We start from the raw sequence: 21,277 nt of genomic DNA, 5'->3' as shown, positions 1-21,277 counted from the left end.
AGTCAATGATACTTTTAAGAACATTTTTTATCATTTCTTCTGTTGCTGTAAGTATGCTTGGACTGATAACAATACTACTGTCATCTGCAAAAAGATCTGATTCTGCTTGTTGTATATCAGATGGAAGAACATTTACATATATGAGGAACAATAGCAGACCTAAGATTTAACCTTTGGGAGCCCAGTATGCGATTTCTCCCCAGCCAGAGTAATCTCCCTGGATTACATTGGTTGAACTACTAAATACAACTTCCTGCATTCCTTTACTCATGTATGATGTTATCCATTGGTTGGTTACATGGTCAATCCCGTAAAACTGCAATTTATGGAGGAGAATATTGATTGATTGATTGATTTCTTTATTAATCCATGTAACAATTTACATTGTGTGGATTTCGTCAGCAAAATCATATACAATACAATATACCTACAGTTATACACATAAAATTTGTATTTACACACATTTTTGAGGTATCTTAAATTAGTTTTATATCCTTGTGTAATTTGTAATTTTCTTATAGTACTGTACAATTTTTGATTTTATATTATAATTATTTCCTCATGTATTACAATGCAGGCTACTTTAATTACACTACATGTTTTAATTCAGATAGTCCATTACTGTGTAATAACTTTTATTTAGTAAAAAAAAATTTAGTTTATTTTTGAACTGTCCGATTGTGTCAATATCTTTTATTTTTTGGGGTAATTTATTATATAATTTAACAGCATTGTACAACAAGCTCTCCTGAGTTTTAACTTTATTTTTCCTCTCTAGTTGCAGATTGTATTGGTTTCTAGTTTCATAGCTATGTACTAAAGAATTTTTCATATAGCAGTCAATTTTTTTTTACATACATAACACTTTGAAAAATGTATTCACAGGGGACAGTTAGGATTTCCAGCTTTTGGAAATGTTCAAGGCAGTGAGCCCTACTGCCACTCTTGGTTATTACACGAATTGCTCTTTTCTGTAATTTGAAAACTATTTGAATATTTTTACTGTTGACTCCCCAAAATATTATTCCATAGGTAATAACAGAGTGGATATAAGAAAAATATACAGATCTGACACATGTAGTATCACAAACTGCAGTCAGAATTCTCAGAGCATAGCATGCTGTAGCGATTCTGTTACTCAGTATTTTAATATGTTCTTCCCACTTTAACTGACTGTCAACATGCATACCAAGAAATTTTGTGTAGTCTACACATTCTATAGTTTCATTGTTTAACTTAAAGATGTTATAGTGTGGTTTTTTGCAGCATTTGTTTTTTTAAGATTTAGTGTTAGTTTATTATTGGATGCCCACTCACGTACACTGTTTAGTGTTTGTTTGGCTTTTTCTTTTAGTGCATCTGGTGATTTATCACTGATTAGAACATTTGAGTCATCTGCAAACAATATTGTTTGTACATGCTTGATGCTCTGTGGGAAGTCGTTTATGTAAATGAGGAATAGTACTGGGCCAAGGACACTACCCTGTGGGACACCTATACTTACATAATTTGGGTCTGAAGTATACTTTACAATATAGTTTGAGCAACTTGAAATATGTGAGATTTCAGTTATCTGTCTTCTATCTTTTAGATATGACTGGAACCATTTGTTCACAAGTCCCCTTATTCCAAGTTCATCTAACTTATTTAAAAATATGTTTTAGTCAAGTGTATCAAATGCTTTAGTTAGATCAAGAAATATACCTGTTGTGTAGTTCCATTTATCTAATGCTTCTAGAATGTGTTTTGTGAGGTGTGCTGTTGCTGATTCTGTGCTTTTCCCTGATCAAAATCCGAACTGGTCAACAGACAGTAAGTTGTATTTATTTAAATAATTCATTAGCCTATCTTTCATAATAGTTTCTAATATTTTTGCAAAGCATGATGGTAGAGAAATTGGCCTATAATTTTCAATTATTCCTGCATCACCTTTTTTGAAGAGAGGTAGTAATTTCGCATATTTTAAATAGTCTGGAAAGTAGCCTTGCTTGAAAGATTGATTTATAATATCAACTAAAGGTGGAAGTAGGCTCTTGATACAGTCATTAATTATAAAAATGGGGACTTCATCCAGACCAGCTGAGTTTTTGTTTCTCAGTTTGCTGACTGCTTTATAGACTTCTTCCTGTGTTGTAGGGAATAACACCATTGAGTGTGATACACCATTATTTGGCTTTTTGACCTGAAGGGCTGTTAGAAAATTTTCCTGTAATTTTATTCCCATGCTGCTAAAATAATCAATTATATAGTTTGCCAAATATATTGGGTCTTTTATTAGAGTCCCTTCCTCTTTGATTTTCAAGTTTGACAGATTCATTTTCCAGGTACCAGTTTCCTGCTTCACAATCTTCCATACTGCCTTATTTTTGTTTTCAGCAGAGTACACTATTTTGGAGTTATGAGCTCTCTTTGCTGCAAGAAATATTTTCCTATTTGTTTTCAGATATCTTTTATAAAAGAGTGAGAAAGCAGGATTAGTTTGGCTGTGTTTAATGGAGCTCAGGTACTTTAGTGTTTCAGATGATTTTTTGATTCCTTTTGTGACCCACTTGCTTTTTCCTGCTGTTGTTTATGGACATAATACTTTAGGGAATGTTTCTTCAAAATTTAATTTAAACAATGTCATGAAATTTTTGAATTTTTCATTTGCATCTACCTCTGAGTATACTGAGTCCCATGTTTGTCCTGCTATCTGTTTGGCAAACTCATGTCTATTTTTTTAGAAAAAATTCGTCTGTAAATATGCATTTTCTTTGTTTCTTCTGGAGCCACTTTTATATTAATGATTTGAGCTGAGTGATCAGATAATCCTAGCTCTGCTACCACCACCTCACAGTTATCTTTGCCTAAATCTGTTAATACCTGATCAACAGCTGTCTTTGAGTATTTTGTTATTCTGGTTGCACTGTTAACCATTGGAACTAAATTGAAACTTTGAGCAAGACTTTGTAATGAGTCCCATGTAGAATCAGGATTCAGTTTATCCACATTTAGGTCTCCACATATGAGAATGTGGTTCTTTGGAGTGGATATCTTGTCAAGAACATGATTAAGTTTGGAGAAAAAGATATTGAAGTCTCCACTAGGAGATCTGTATAAACATAAGATAATCAAATTCCTACACCTGTATTGGTCCCTGATTTCAACTGCTGCCATAAAATTTGGTTAGTGAACATACAAATGACACACTCAGTAGAGCAACTTTTCTGACACCCAAACCGTGATTTCCGAAAGATGTTATTGCTGCTCAGGTGAGATACTACTCTAGAATACATCAATTTCTCATAAATTTTAGAAAACAATATCAGCAGCGAAGCAAGTTGGTAGTTATCTAAGTCTATCATCTTTCTTAGAGAGGGATTTGACAACGCCATATTTGAGTCTCTCTGGAAAGATGCCTTGAGATAATGATGCAGTACACATTTCAGATAAAACAGTCTTATTATATGGGAGCAAATCTTTAGTACTCTATTGGAAACACAATCAAAAGCAGGTGGGCTCTTATTTCTGAGAGAAAACATAACTTTCTTAATTTTGGAGGGAGAAGTTGGTGATAGCGGTCCGGTGTGGCCGAGCGGTTCTAGGCGCTTCAGTCTGGAACCGTGTGACCGCTTCGGTTGCAGGTTCGAATCCTGCCTCGGGTGTGGATGTGTGTGATATCCTTAGGTTAGTTAGGTTTAAGTAGTTCTAAGTTCTAGGGGACTGATGACCACAGATGTTAAGTCCTATAGTGCTCAGAGCCATTTGAACTATATGAAGTTGGTGACACATTCATATTATTGAATTTCACAAGAGTTCCTTCTCAACATATTCATGAAAATGTTTTGAATTATTTGTCCCTATACTTTCTACTATATTAAGGAAAAGACCATTAAATGTATTTGCTACCTGTGACTCATCAATTATAACCCTCCCATTCAGTTGTGTATTGAAGCATCTCAAGTACGTAATTTATCAACTGTGACAAATAACAGATAATACTTTTACATTTTAGACTGTTTTAAATTTTATATGTTATAATAAATTGTATGTGTGTGGTAAAAGAGGTAGCTTTTAGTTTATTTGTGAGTATAGGGGAATTTTGAATCCACCATCTACCAGAAATGTTTTCTCCATAAAATAAAACTCCATTCTGAACTCTTGATATGTATTCATTGTCTATACGAAAAGTTTTAATACTGTAGTAGTGAACTGCATAGTTTACCTTTAACTCACTGTGTTTATGAACCACAAATTCAATTACAGACTAGATGTATTGACACACATGTGTAAGAATCCCTACATCTCTGAGGACACTGCTGCAGGATATATTTTTCTATCAACTTAATACAATATTTTGACTGCATTCTTCTGCAGATTAAGTACTATTATTTGTATCTACACTGCAAAAAAGATTATGGGGCAGGACTGTACTGACTGACAGTACGCTAGCTTATTTAGGGCATCACAATGAAAGAATTTCTAAGTGCAAAGCAAGCAGTACTAATAATTTTGGTGAAGCCTGCTACGACTTTTGTTTCTTCTAGATTTACAGTTTCTCTGTTTGCCATGGGGTCAACTGCTCCTCCATTAAAGAATCATAAGCAGCAGCCTTCTTATCTCGCTCACTCTAATCTTTGATTTTCACTTTACTCAAGCATGTACATTTCAATAAATTAAGCAATGAACTCCCTACAATACTGACACATATAAACCATTTTAGAAGTCACTGTGTATTCAAAGACAAGAAACAGTATACTGAACAAACAGCTGAGTCAAACTCATTTGGAGCACCAGATTTGATCTGTTCACCTATTATGAGTTGTCTGTGCAGATATTACTTCCGCTTGGATATTTGAGCATTTCTCTTCAAACTTCAAACTCCAACTTCTGCACACATCTCACATGTGAGTAAATCTGCTGTACACACTCTGTGTTCTCTCTGTGCAGAGGTGATGTGTACAGAGATTTGCGCAGGTAGATAGTTATATATGGATCAGTCCTTACTTGAATGAAAACTCTTTCTCACTGAAACATCAGATTCAAATGATATGTGGAAAGTGTTGTATATCACATGGACAAACTTTTGGAGGACATTAACTGTTCCATGAAAAATATTATCTCTTCTTCTTGAAAAAAAATGAAAAACCTATTACGAAATTGTAGTTTACATTTCCTTTTCCATTTGGAAACTAAGTTCAGTCAGAAAGAAGGCAAAATAAGGACCAAGTGTAGCGCTGAAAATACACAAGAGAACATGATTATAAAATAATATGGCTCTACATATTAGTGCAAATATGATTTTTAAAAGTTTTCAGTATCTGTAAATATCTAGATTTCCTGCAGTATGGCTTCCATATATGACAGTTTGTATAAATGTACAGTGGCGGACTAAGAGGGGTGTGGGAGTGGCCTCCCTGAGGCCTCTAGGCCTGGAGAGCCACAAAACTCGAGGGCTTCGAGCTTTAGAAGCCCCCCCAGGACCAGAAGAGTTTTAATCGGATTCCAAATAAGGCCAAAATGTGTTCAGTAAATAAGAGGCAGTTTGGACTTAGAGCACCAAACGTATGCAAAATACTTGAAAAATAGGTGCCAGGAAACACTGAAGAGGATACAGTCAATAAAATTTTTTCTGGGTTTGTGACCACATTGCCAATACGTAAAACTACCAACATTTTGGTCACTGTTGCAAGTGACCTTCTTCATGGTGTTTTTGTTTACTGTTGAATGAGAAAATTTTGTTTCTTATATGCCTGCGGACCTGGCTGTTATCTATACCTGAACACAAAAGATATATCCTGCTGAGAAAACACACCAAGTCAGCGTAGGCACAACACCAGGATGTATGTGCCAAACAGACTGATGTTGGTGAAGCTCGTGTACTGGTGAAACAGCCTCTTACTTTCAGGAGGAGGATTAGAGAGGCAATAGAAATAGCTAAGCGACCCGACCACATGAAAAGAGAACATGGGTACTGACTTACGAGGTCTTATGGGACCACTATCCACGTGAAGCAATACACACAGGCTCACGGGAGATGGCATCTGCAATGAATCATACAAATGTTGGTTTGGTTCCTGCTTTCATGCGGTATGACTGGCCACAATTGAACAGCTCTGTCAGAAGGGTCAATATGGAGCTAGATCAGCTGCTTCAGATGGCTTCTTTGTCAGGCATAGGTTGATGGTATTGGTAGGTGGGACTTCACAAGACATGGCCTGCATCTCAATAGGAAAGGCTGGGATGACAGCAAAATCTTCAAGGGGGGGGGGGGGTCATTGAAACTCATGGGAGTATATTTTTAGGCTAAGATCAGTGTCCAGTGATCCTACATGGATTGACATTAAGCTTAATGAGAAGTTCAAACAGGCAGGTACTGGAGATGCGAAAATATCTCAAGATTCTCATAACAATACAGTGAAAACAATTTTAGTATGTCACAAGATTCACATAAAAGCACACCAAAAAATAATGTTAATATAGTGCATCAGAAATCAGGGGATTAAAAAAAAACAAGTAGAGGAGCTTCTAGTTTGCTTAGAAGATTTAGAAACTGGGGGTGGAATAGATGTACTATGCCTGTCTGAACGTCATACAGTCACAGGCAGGTGCGGCTCGTGGTTTCTATATTGGGGAAGGCTGCGGTATTTATCGATCGGAGCCAACATAGACCCAGCGTTACGCTACAGATTAGTCTGACATAAACAACTAAGATTTCAGGGGGAGGGGGGTGGGCATATCACACTCTACCCTTAATTCTACGTACTGTATCTTCTATAATCAGGTATTAAATATCATTAGAAGCTAACTTCGAGTTAAAATCTTTGGTTAGTGTTTCTAAACGTCATAATTACATTTTCTGACACTTTGCAGCAAATCATATGAAAAGACGCGTTTCGGAGAGATCTTTAATGCTATGAATGTTAACTTTGCGGCTGCTTAATATTTTAAGTGTTTTCAGTTCTAAACTTAAGGCGTTTATTGTGGTTTACCTCCAAAGCTCGAAGTTTACGAGTTCGCATGACGATACTGTGATGTTTTGGTGACGTTACAGGTCTTGTGCAAGTAAAACTCACTAAAATCTTGCAAAATACACTCCGAAAAAGAAACTTGCTAATATCGCACGATATCAACACAAGCAGTCAGCATCAGCAAGCAAGGAAAGTAAAGTAATGGGACAAATTTCGCGCGTTTTGTCCTCTAATCACTTATGAAACTCTCGCTAGATGGTAGTACTGTTATGTTACTGTAGTCTAGTGCACTCTGGCGGGATATTTGCAAACTTATTCTAAATGTGGATAAAATAGCCAATGGCAGAAACAAAACAACTATGTAAAACATTATAAAACAATGATACTAAACGTCGATTAATGACGCATCGAAGCGCAGTAGAGATGTGCAGAGACAGAGATTGGATAGCAAAGTTTCGGCCACTCTATATTCCTTTATTACATAGATAGTGGAACGTGAAAAACGTGTGGTGGTTGGTATGACACCCTTAGGCTGCAAGCTCTGAGCCTTCGGGTCGCCCATAAAGAGCAGTACTATGTAGAAGCCACGCCCCCAAACCGCTACTACATGCAGCTTACGGACGTTGCAAGGCGCAGCCTAAACACTACTAACCGTTCGTAAAACATCTATCGATACAAACAGTTCCAAAAACGTTGACCGTCGTTATTTTAATCGGAATGGGAATTATGCGAAATTCATCCTGATAATTTAAATTATGTAATACGTTCTTGCGAAATTTACTTTAACATATATTTTGGGGCGGCTCCGCCTCAAAGCCTTTAATTACGAGCCGCGCCTGGTCACAGGTATGGAAATGGTAAATGTAGGTGGATATAAGCTTTGAGCACATGTAAGTAGAGACACTATTGAGAGAGGAGGAGCTACCATATATGTTAAAATCAGTCCCAGTGTGAAAAATTTGGGAGCTAAAATAGAAGCATGTGCATGTGAGCTTAGACTAAATAATGGCACTTTTATAATTGTAGCCGTGTGTAGGACCCCATTGGGAAATTTTCAACTATTTCTGAAAACCTTGTATTCTTTTTTGTGCTACCTGTTAGACAAAGGAAAACAAATTATTGTTCGTGGGGATTTCTATCTAGATTTTCTGAAAGAGTCCGATTGAAAGCTTGGCCTTGAAGTATTACATGGTTCTTTCAATTTGACATTAGTTATTGATTTTCCTACTTGGATGGTACAGTAAAGCAGCACACTGATAGATAACGTTTTCATAGACAAAAATAAATTTAATCAAATAAAAACTTTTCCTCTTAACAATGGTCTGTCTGATCATGACGCACAGCTAGTTACAGTATAGGATATAGCTCCATACAGTAATGCAAAACAGTCCTCCAAAATAGTGCATTCTATTAACGATTTAACAATTCAAAATTTTAGGGAAAGCTTGCAACAGTTAGACAGGGATGATGTGTATAGGGAACGTGATGCTAATTTAAAATTTAACCTACTTCATGATACCTTTGCGAGTATATTTGAAAACAGTTTCCCTAAGAAAGCAGTGTAATATAATTGTAAGAAAGCATGTAAAAAGCCATGGCTTACTAAAGGGATAAAAATATCTTGTAAACTGAAAAGGGAAATGTATCTTATAGCTAGGAGGAGTAATGATCCCAAAACAGTGAAACAGACTACTGTACTGTATTAGGAAAGGTTATTAAAAAGTCCCCAAGTATGTGCGTTATGTCTGAGAATATCACATCTGATAATAAAATTAAAACAATTTGGAATATTATGAAAAGGGAAACAGGGCAACCGAAAGCACAAGAAGACTGTACTTCGATCAGACACAATGAAAAGTATGTTAACAAGAAGTCAGAAGTAGAAAAGATTTTTAATAATCATTTTTTATGTGTTGTAGAGAAAATAGGATTCAGTTGTTCATTAGAAAATGCAAGGCAGTATATGGAAGAGGCAGTACCTATGCAATTTGATAAAAGTGAAATTCAACCCACCTCTCCTAGTGAAATTAGTAAAATAACAACTCACATGGAAATGATGGCATTTCGAACAGAGTACTAAAAGCTTGTTCCCAAAAACAAGTAGAATTTTCAGCCACATATGTAGTAGCTCACTGCAACAGGGTGTTTTTCCAGGTAGACTGAAATATGCTATTGTTGAACCATTGCATAAAAAAGGGAATAGATCTGATGCTAACAACTACCGTCCAATCTCACTACTGACAGGTTTATCCAACATTCTAGAAAAAGTAATGATTTCAAGAGTACCATCACATATTTGTAAAAATAAAGTACTAACAAAATGTCAATTTGGTTTTCATAAAAGCCTTTCAACAGAAAATGCTATATATGCTTTCACTGATCAAATATTAAATGCATTGAATAATCAAACATCACCAATTGGGATATTTTGTGATCTCTCAAAGACTTTTGATTGTGCGAATCATGAAATTATACCATATAAACTTAAGTATTGTGGTATGAGTGGTACACTGCACGAATGGTTTAATTCATACTTAACTGGAAGACTGCAGAAGGTTGAAATTGACAGCACAAATAATCTGCAAAAGCCAGAGAGTCCTCCAACTGGCGATGTATCAAGAATGGTGTCCCATAGGGTTCAGTCTTGGGTCCCTTATTGTTCTTAATATATATCAAAGACTTGCCACTCTGTATTCATGAAGATGCAAAGCTAGTTCTTTTTGCTGATGATACAAGTATAGTAACCACACCCAAGAAGCAAGAATCAGCTGAGGAAATTGCAAATAATGTCTTTCAGAAAATTATTAAGTGGTTCTCTGGAAATCGACTCTCACTAAATTTTGAGAAAATACAGTTTATACAATTCTGTTTAGTAAATGGTATAACACCATTGATAAATATAGACTATGAACGGAAGTCTGTTGCTAAGGCAGAATACTCAAAATTTCTGGGTGTGTGCATTGATGAGAAATTGAATTGGAAGAAACACATGGATGATTTGCTGAAACAGTTAGGTTCACCTACTTATGCTATTAGGGTTATTGCAAATTTTGGTGATAAACATAGCAGTAAATTAGCCTACTATGCCTATTTTCATTCACTGCTTTCATATGGCATCATATTTTGGGGCAATTCGTCATTAAGAGAGAAAGTATTCATTGCAAAAAAGCGTGTAATCAGAATAATAACTGGAGCCCGCCCAAGATCACCTTGCAGACGTTTATTTCAGGAACTCAGGATATTCACAGTACCTTCAAAATGGTTCAAATGGCTCTAAGCACTATGGGACTTACCATCTGAGGTCATCAATCCCCTAGACTTAGAACTACTTAAACCTAACTAACCTACAGACATCACATACATCCATGCCCAAGGTAGGATTCGAACCTGCGACCATAGCAGCAGAGCAGTTCTGGAATGAAGCGCCTACGACCGCTCGGCCACAGCGGCCGGCCACAGTACCTTCGCAATACATATATTCAATTATGAAATTTGTCATTAATAACCCATCCCAATTCAAAAACAACAGTGAAGTGCATAGCTACAACATTAGAAGACAGGATGATATTCACTTTTCTGGATTAAATCTCACTTCGGCACAGAAAGGGGTGAATTATGCTGCCACAAAATTCTTTCATCATTTACCAAATAGTATTAAAAGTCTGACAGATAGCCAACCAACATTTAAAAGCAAATTAAAAGAATTTCTGAATGACAGCTCTTTCTACTCAATAGACGAATTCTTCGATATGAAGTAGTAACCATAAAATTAATTAATTAATGACTTTGTTTAGAGAAAACTTATGTTAAAGTGACACATTCCACATCATTATTAAATGTCATATTCATGATCTATGGAACAAGGATTTATGTATGTATGTATGTATGCAGGTACATGGAGTACTGTCGCGCCTCAGCCGGCTCTAGAAAGCAGGGAAACAACGACACATCACAACTGCTGCCTGGCTTTCCATTCGCCGATTTCCACCAATCACAAGCAATAATGCAAACACCAATCAAAACGTCGGGTTTCCACCAATGAAAAGAAATAATAAAACCACCAATAAAGAACTTCTAAAATCCCTTCCCATCACCCTTAACAGCCTGTCAGAATTAGATAACATCCATGTCTGCAGGTGTATAATAAACAAAGTTTTCTCATTCAATGGTAAACAAAAACACCCTGAAGAAGGTCACTTGCTACAGTGACCGAAACGTTGGTAGTTTCACATATCGACAATGCGGTTACAAACAAAGAAAAAAATGTATTGACTGTGACAATGGCAGCGGAAGTCTACGCTTATACTGAGGAGGATATATCGAAAGATATTCTATTGTAGCTGGAAAAGGTGTCCTGGATATTACCTTGTGCAGTTCTCTAGGTTGTAAGAATGCTGCGTTAACGTTGGGTGTTCATGGGGGAGTGCAACGAAAAAATTCAGGAAGTCAGTCCAAAAGCTCTGTTCAATCTCTGAGCTAATCATTCCCTAACTCTTTTTGGACTTCATGTTTTCTAAAGTGTTCGATCTAGTGTTGGCTGGTTTGGAACTGTAGAGAAGTTATATTTCTTTTGTCCTTGTCTTATTCATACAATTGGGAATTACTTGTAGCAAAAAAGGAAAAAGTCTGAAAGTATTGTCTGATAGCCACTGTAACAAACTCTGGAGGATATGCAAGATCCAGCCGAGGCATACCTTGATACTAGAGCTGCAGAAAGCTTGCTCCTTCCAGTTATATGTGGTTTTATCTTTTTGATCTACATCAGCTTTTGGCACACGATACTGGAGGAAGTAAATATGGTCCAACAATATGTGCAGTCTCCAAAAATGACTTTCAGTAAAGAACTCGCCAAATTAAATACCATGAATGAATTTTTAGTGAAGGAACAAACTACAATGATATACGATGGTGTTACTTTTGGCACTAAAATGGACACCAATATTGACCAACGAGGAAGGAGAAGGGTAAATAAAATACACTAGAGCTAAACAAACTGGTTCACCTGCCTAATATCGTGTACGCCCCCTGCAAACACGCAGAAACACTACATGGCATGGACTCTACTAATGTCTGAAGCAGTGCTGGAGGGAACTGACACCATGAATCCTCAAGGGCTGTCCATAAATCCGTAAGAGTACGAGGGAGTGGAGTTCTCTTCTGAACAGCATGTTGCAAGACATCCCAGATATGCTCAATAACGTTCATATCTGTGGGGTTTGGTGGCCAGCGGAAGTGTTTAAACTCAGAAGAGTGTTCCTGGAGCCACTCTGTAGCAATTATGAAGTTGTGGGGTGTTGCAGTGTCCTGCTGGAATTGCCCAAGTCCGTCGGAATGCACAATAGACATGAATGGACGCAGGTTCAAATGGCTCTGAGCACTATGCGACTTAACTTCTGAGGTCATCAGTCGCCTAGAACTCAGAACTAATTAAACCTAACTAACTTAAGGACGCCACACACATCCATGCCCGAGGCAGGATTCGAACCTGCTACCGTAGCGGTCGCTCGGCTCCAGACTGTAGTGCCTAGAACCACACGGCCACTCCGGCCGGCTGAATGCAGGTGATCAGACAGTATGCTTACGTAAGTGTCACCTGTCAGAGTCGTATGTAGGCGTATCAGGCACTCCAACTGCACACTTCCCACACCATTATAGAGCCTCCACCAGCATGAGCAGTCGCCTGCTGACATGGAGTGTCGCTGGATTCATGATGTTGTCTCCATACCCATACACGTCCATTGCTCGATGCAATTTGAAACGAGACTCGTCCGAACACGCAACATGTTTCCAGTCATCAACAGTCAAATGTCACTGTTGACAGGCACAGGCGAGGAATACAGCTTTGCGTCACACAAATGAGCCTTCAGCTCCGAAAACCCATATCGATGATGTTTCGTTGACTGGTTCGCATGGTGACATTTTTTGATGGTCCAGCATTGAAATCTGCAGAAATTTTTGGAAAGATTGCACTTTCGTCACGTTCAACGATTCTCTTCAGTCGTCGTTGGTCCCGTTTTTGCAAGATCATTTTCCGACAGCAGCGATGTCGAATACTTGGTGTCTTACCGGATTCCGAACATTCACGGTACACTCGTAAAATGGTCGTACAGGAAAATCCAATTTCACCGCTGCTTTGGAGATGCTGTGTCCCATCACTCGTGCGCCGACTATAACACAACGTTCAAACTCACCTGCCATTGTAACAGCAGTAACCGATCTAACAACTGCGCCAGACACTTGTATATAGGTGTCGCAGTGCCCTATTCTGCCTGTTCACATATCTCTGTATTTCAGTATGCATGCCTATACCAGTGTCTTTGTCGCTTCAGTGAGCTAGATCATGGCGCCGGATTATCGATTCAAGAAAAAGTTTGTCAATGAATGTTTGAATGCATAGACTGATTTATGCAAGAACTGTCACAACGATACATGGCTATGAAAGAAATCACTAACATTTTCCAAACTGTTAACAGAAAATTTTAGCTTGAAGCTTCCGATGACACTCTGGCTGCAGCACTGGAGAATGTGGGAGAAATATGTGTTAAGTCTGATAAGGAGCAGGTGCTGGAACAAATAAAAATACATTGCAGGCACCTGCTACAGTTGTGGATATTTGTTGTTAGATGGACAGTGCATGAAACCCTTCAGTGAATTGTTATCCTGTACATTACTTATAAGCCATTGTTTCTTGACCATTGTTTCTCTCAGTCACACTATGCCATAGAGCTTTTCTAAACCGAAACCAATGTGTGTGTGTGTGTGTGTGTGTGTGAATTCCTATGGGACGAAACTGCTTAGATCATCGATACCTAGAATTACACACTACTTAAAGTAACTTACGCTAAGAAAAGCTCACCCAACCATGCCCAAGGCAGGATACGAACCTCCGGCGGGAGGGACCGCGCAGTCCGTGACGTGATGCCTCAAACCGTGCGGCCACTCTGTATGGGTGAAACCAATAAAAATTATCTTCAACAATGGATCAAGAACGACAACAGTGGGACAAGGCCGGCATCACCCCACTCTGCATTGTTGCTAAATTTATTGAAGATGGCGACCCAAGATCGCGATAGGTGTGGTAATGACATCATAGTGGGAAGTTCAAATTTTGGGGGGAAAATAGGTCAACTGGGTTACCTAGGCAAACCCAACCCCTCCCTTCCCCTCCCCTTCCTCTGGCCCAGATCAAATTTTGGCAGAAAAAAGTCACTTGGCCTACCTCCACTAACCTAAGTCATCCAACCGCCATCTCTTCTTTGGAATTGCCGGGAAAAGGTCTCAGCCTGTGCTGGGTTGCTGGATATGATGGACATAAGTCTTCATTTTGCAGGCAGTCTTTATTTCAACAATTTGGGGCAGTAGTTCAATCTAGCGTGTTCACCATGAGGTCTGGAGTCCAACTGACCTAGTACACAGTACTGCCACCAGAGTTCGCTGTCGCTCCATGGCGGTCTGAGGGGGGGGGGGGGGATGGCGGGAAAAGGATTCAATCTGTGTCCAGTTGCTGGAGAGAGGAACGAGCGCACTTTATTTATTTTGGAACCATATATTTAGGGGCAGTAATCGCATAGTTTATTTATTACAGTGATACAAAACACTCACTCTGAAGTGCTTGGGATCACAATCCACAGCCTACAGAAGTGCAAACCACTCGTAAATTACGGAAATAATGCATTGCACAGTCTACAGACACGAAAATAGCTAGTAAATTGTCAAAATAACGCGTGTAAAACGCTATGCAAACACACACAGTGCTTAAAGAGCAGAAATAATGCACTGCGCGAACATTCATTGCACGTAAAAAACGCTCTCGGACTATCGTTAAGACATTTGACTGCAATGTATCAGCGAACTGCCACTGTACAGAGCTCCAATGGGCGCACACCAGAGGGCACACTCACACTGGTTCCATACGTGAGCGACTCACCATTGTAGGCACAGATAAAAGGTTGTCAGTGTTATACTGACGTCACAGGTCTATGTAAATAAGAGCCAAGTATCCCCTCTGAATGTGCTACAAAAGTCTGTAGCAATGTTTCCTAGAACAGGACTGGGTGCAGTCTCCCTAGCGATCATAACGGGACAAGCGAGACGCTTCAGGCCGTATACATGTTTATTCAGCCAACACACGTACCTGTCAGTTCAGCGAAGACCTAATTGCCAAGTGAGACATGTCCGTGTAACGGCTCACCAGGGCAGGCGCAACTAAAAGGCTGTCTGTGCTATAATGATATCCCATGTCTATGTAGCCAGCCAGAGTGGTCGAGCGGTTCTAGGCGCTACAGTCTGGAACCGCGCAACCGCTGCGGTCGCAGGTTCGAATCCTGCATCCGGTATGGATGTGTGTGATGTCCTTAGGTTGGTTAGGTTTAAGTAGTTCTAAGTTCCAGGGGACTAATGAGCTCAGAAGTTAAGTCCCATAGTGCTCAGAGCCATTTGAACCATGTCTATGTAAATAACGGCCAAGTCCACCCTCTAGACGCGCTATGGACATCTTCTGCAATCCTTTCAGAAACTTTTAACGTGAATAGTCCAGAATAACAACGAATGCATTCTTTCTGCTGCTCCTAACGGCAGAGCCCGTCCATCACATATCAGACCCTCACAGAAACCGAAAAGTGGCGCAGAAATAGTGAACAGTCGCTTTTGTAGGAGGTTTTATGATTCTCAGCTTGTATGCATGGGAGTTTTTGTCCTAACAGGAGCTGATTACGAAAATAGCCCAGAATAACAGTGACTGCATTCATCCTGATGGTCCTAACAATGCACCCCGTACATCACGTGTTACTCTTCCTGAAAATCGTGACAACCTGCTTTCGACATATGTCTCAGAAACAGTAATCGTTCTCACCCCTATGTAGAGCCTCGTTCGTCCCAGCACTAAGGGTGTCTTGTGAATGAATGGAGAACTCTGACTGGCTCTTACTGAATTTACCTGCCACACTGCCACTGCTGCCAGTGAAGGAGCACTGTTCGCCATTTTTTTTATGCAGATGATACTTCCAGCAACAAAACCATTTTGTACAGACCACGATATTGCACTGACAGTTAAACCCCAAAAAAGTGGTCTACTGATTGTGAAATATGGAAAGACATTTGCTCAATTACACTGGTCTGCCACTGAGGACAGAAGCTTGAACATTACAGCGTGAAGCTGATCTCCAACCCAGCAATATATCACCACATACCATGTTGATGTAGTAAGCATACAATTCTTATCCTGTGCCATACAAAATCGCCCGTTTTGCATCATGCATATAGCTATCGACCTCGAGACACTCATACATACACTGCGAAGACAGACACCATTAGCCTACGCTCCGTATATACTCCTCGCAGCACTAGATCTTTCCCACGAGGTCGGTCATCCACCACAGCCGACAGTCACAAGTTGGTTGGTTGGTTGGTTTTTGGGGAAGGAGACCAGACAGCAAGGTCATCGGTCTCATCGGATTAGGGAAGGACGGGGAAGGAAGTCGGCCGTGCCCTTTGAAAGGAACCATCCCGGCATTTGCCTGGAGCGATTTAGGGAAATCACGGAAAACCTAAATCAGGATGGCCGGACGCGTGATTGAACCGTCCTCCTCCCGAATGCGAGCCACAAGTCATCCACCCCCTACACGTGACCAGATCTCCCTCAGCGCACTGAAGAAACTCTCCAAACTGTTGTACAAAGTTGGGGTCAGTTCCCTTTACATAAAGGCGTTACCTTTTCTGGCCCTAACCTGCTTGTTTGCTTGCTTTCTATACCCATCTCCAGACTCTGGGATTAGAAGAACAGATGTATTTTCACATGATTTGGCAGAATATTATACCATTCACGCGATACGTCTCTACATGAACCACTTAGCAATATCACTTGCATAGCAGTATCAATTTCACAGTGTGATTTCGAAGATATAGACTGGAAATTTTTTCCTTAGAAATCCGAAACCTTAACGAGATGCAGCGTGCTGTAGATCACTGAGTAACTGGAAACTTATCCTGTCGGCGAAGATCTTTAAGTGAAAACTCTAAATAAATAGAGGAAACTGATATTTCCACTCGAGAATACCAATTTCGGTGATATAATAGAATCCAAATCATCTTATAATTTACAAAGTCAGCTAAGGGGTTTCTCATGTCCAGAGAACCAGCGAGCTTGTCTTCCACCCGTCTTTCACCTGCTACATGCACACAACACACACCACAGTCGATGGTCTCTCAACCAAATAAAGACTGGAAATGTGAAGAAGCAGTCAGCATGTACGCTTTTTGGACTGTACATGGTTCTTCACGTTTCCACTTCACTATCACATCGCAAACAGTGGACCTAGGGATGTTTAGGAGTGTGGAAATCTCGCGTACAGACATACGACACAAGTGACACCCAGTCACCTGACCACGTCCGAAGTCCATGAGTTCTGTGGAGCATCCCATTCTACTCTCTCACGATGTCTAATGACTAGCGAGGTCACTGATAAGGAGTACCTGGACGTAGTGGTAGTACAAGCACCTAATATGAAAAACGTAAGTTTTTGGGGGTTTCCAGATACTTCTGATCACATAGTGTATATTGCTGGGTTGGAGATTGGTTTCATGCTGTAATATTCACGCTTCTATCCTCAGTGTAATGGAGCAAGTGTCTTTCCATATTTGACAATCTGTAGCCCATTTTTGAGTATTATTCTGGGCTATTTTTGTAAATAGCTCCTGTTAGCACGAACATTTCCATGCATACAAGCTGAGAATCACGAAAGCTCCAGAGACTTGGCTGTCATTCTACATAGACATGAGACATTAGTATAGCACCGACAACATTTTATCTGCACCTACAATGGTGAGTCACTCAGCAATTAGGTCTTCACTGGACTGCAGGTATATAGGTATCACGCCAGCAATGACAAACACGTACTCGCGGTCCAGAGGTCATGTATGGGACTGATGTCAGTGCGCCGTCTGGCATGCGCACCTTGGAGCTCCGTAGGGGGGCAGTATGCTAATACCTCACAATCGAATATCTTAATGACAGTCCGAAAGTGTTTTCTATATGGAATGAGTGCTTGTGCAGTTCATTATTCGGGCTGCTTAAGCACTGTGAGGGTGTTTGCATTGTGTTTTACAAGCATTATTTTGACCATTTACTATCTATTTTCGTATCTGTAGACTGCAATGCACTATTTTGGTGATTTACTAGTTGTTTGCAGGTCTGCAGGCTGTGTATTGTGACACCAAGCAGTTCAGAATGAGTGTTTTGTATCACTGTAATAAAAAAAACTGCTTGATTTACATCCCCAAATATATTGTTCCAAAATAAATAAATTGCAGTCCTTCCTCTCTCCAGCAGCTGGACACAGACTGAATCTTTTTCCCACCATTTCCCCACCCATCCCCCAAGACCACCATGGTACGACAGTTCCCTCTTGTGGCAGTACTGTGTACTAGGTCAGCTGGACTCCAGACCTAATGGTGAACACACTGGATGGAGATATTGCCTCATATTGTTGAAACAAAGACTGCCTGCAAAATAAAGGTTTATGTTCATCCTATCCAGTAGCCCAGCACAGACTGAGCCCTTTTCCAACCAATTCCAAGGAAGAGGTGACTCAGGATAGTGAAAATAGCCCAAGTGATGTATTTTCCCATCAAAATTTTCCTGCTATTTTCTTAGGTTAGTGGAGGTAGGCCAAGTGACCTTTTTGGTGCCAAAAATTGCGACATTACCGTATTTGTCGCCGCCATCTTGTATCCCCCATCTTGTATCCGCCATCTTGGATAAATTTGGCAACAATGCAGAGTGGCTTGTCCCACTACCAACGACTAGTCAAACTGTTTCAGATGAAGTAGAACTCAATGATGTTACTGAGAATTTCAGTGCAAAAAAGGCACTGAAACATTTAATAATATAATCAGAATAATTACTATTATCTCATACTAAGGTTACGAAACTGGTATTATAATATTGTACAAGCTTTGTTTCCTGTCATGTAAAGTAAGTTAATTTTCTTATTCCATTCTTTATTATTTCTCTGCTCTCTACCTGATGGTTACTGTGCACATTGTTGATCTGTGTTCTAAGTTTCTCACCTTTATATTTAAGTATGTACACAGCCAGAAAAATGCAGCATCCTTAAGGGCATCATTTTACTGACAAGTGAGGTGGTGGGTAGCTCATCATTATAGGGCCTTATGATAAAGTCAGGCCAAATGAAAGGTACGTCACAGTAAAGGGTATCTAGGCAGTCTCATCAATACACAGTGAACGCTCCTGTGGCAGCAACACAGTCGTGCGATCTCACAAGTGAACGATCTTAAAGATGCCAGATAGCTCCTGCAAACAGATTATACCTAACATCTTGCGTTTTTATTTATATATTTATTTTCGTGCAGTTTGGTAGTGGTTCCTATGGTTCCTGGAGAATGATTAGATTCCTGCTTCATTATTCCCCATACATGTTCAAATGGCGAGAGAAGCGGTGACCTTGCTGGTCAAGACACTAGTTGTACAACACGAAGAGCATGTTGCATCACAGGAGCCATACTTGGATGCGCATTGTCCTGTTGAAAAACACACCAACTTCCGGTCATAGAGCTGGCAGAAGCACGGGGATAACAGCTAGTGTAATGTAGCGAGTATCCATTGCAGTGGACTGCACGAATTTGCATTCTCAGGATTGTGTAAAAATACCAAAGAAGGGACATTAACAACTGTCCTCTGCAGTAAACAACTACACCACATGATTAATCCTGCTGCAATTTGACGGTTCTCAATGGTCCTTGATGACATAGCAGATGCTACACATGCACAACTTTCGTCCCTGGATAATGTCTGGTCGGCCACCGCTGTTTGCACAATGTGTTGGTCTTGACGTTTGTCTGTACTGCATGGATGTACAAAACCTGGTCTACAGTTCTCAGAGTGTTCTGTAGCTCTCTGTTAAAAGCTGTGGCACACCACCAATACACACGCCCAACATGTGCTGTGATTCGTTGATATGTCCATCCAGCTTTCCGCAGGTCCACAATGCTACTCCGTTCAAATGGCTGAAACTGTTCAACAGCAGCATGTACACAACTGGACATTAAAATTGCTACACCAAGAAGAAATGCAGATGATAAACGGGTATTCATTGGACAAATATATTATACTAGAACTGACATGTGACTACATTTTCACGCAACTTAGGTGCATAGATCCTGAGAAATCATTACCCAGAACAACCACCTCTGGCCGTAATAACAGCATTGATACGCCTGGGCATTGAGTCAAACAGAGCTTGGACGGTGTGTACAGTTACAGCTGCCCATGCAGCTTCAACACGATACCACAGTTCAGCATGAGTAAAGACTGGCGTATTGTGATGAGCCAGTTGCTCGGCCACCATTGACCAGACGTTTTCAGTTGTTGAGAGATGTGGAGAATGTGCTGGCTACGGCAGCAGTCCAACATTTTATGCATCCAGAAAGGCCCGTATAGGACCTGAAACATGCGGTCGTCCATTATCCTGATGAAATGTAGGGTTTCGCAGGGATCGAATGAAGGGTAGAGCCGGGGGTTGTAACACATCTGAAATGTAACTTCCACTGTTCAAAGTGCCGTCAATGCGAACAAGAGGTGACCATCACGCCAGATGATACGCTAGGATGGCGATGACGGATACACGCTTCCAATGTATGTTCATCATGATGTCGCAAAACACGGCTGCACGATCTGTTACAGCCATGCGGATAAGATGCCTGTCATCTCGACTCCTAGTGATACGAGGCCGTTGGGATCCAGCACGGCATTCCGTATTACCCTCCTGAACCCACTGATTCCATATTCTGCTAACAGTCATTGGATCTCGACCAACGCGAGCAGCAATGTCTCGATACGATCTTTATCAAAGTCGGAAACGTGATGTTACGCATTTCTCCTCCTTACACGAGGCATCACAACAACGTTTCACCAGGCAACGCCAGTCAACTGCTGCTTGTGTATGAGAAATCGGTTGGAAACTTTCCGCATGTCAGCACGTTGTAGGTGTCGCCACCGGCGCCAACCTTGTGAGAATCCTCTGGAAAGTTAATCATTTGCATATCACAGCATCTTCTTCCCGTTGGTTAAATTTCGCGTCTGTAGCACGTCATCTTCATGGTGTAGCAATTTTAATGGCCAGTAGTGTGCTTCTTGGTGGCACCTGTTGCAATTTCTGGTCGTAAACACTGTTCACCTCTAAATTCAGCACAGTTACTGCCTGTGGAGCAGAATCAGAGAACGTACAGTTAGGCTTCCTGAGTGGCAACTGATCGTTGAAGAGCGTGACAAATGGATCGTAATAGTACAACCCCTCAGTATGCACAATCCC

This window comes from Schistocerca piceifrons, chromosome X (assembly GCF_021461385.2).
Source record: "Schistocerca piceifrons isolate TAMUIC-IGC-003096 chromosome X, iqSchPice1.1, whole genome shotgun sequence".
In the NCBI taxonomy this organism is placed as follows: Eukaryota; Metazoa; Arthropoda; class Insecta; order Orthoptera; family Acrididae; genus Schistocerca; species Schistocerca piceifrons.
Note: the sequence above shows the minus strand (reverse complement) of the source record.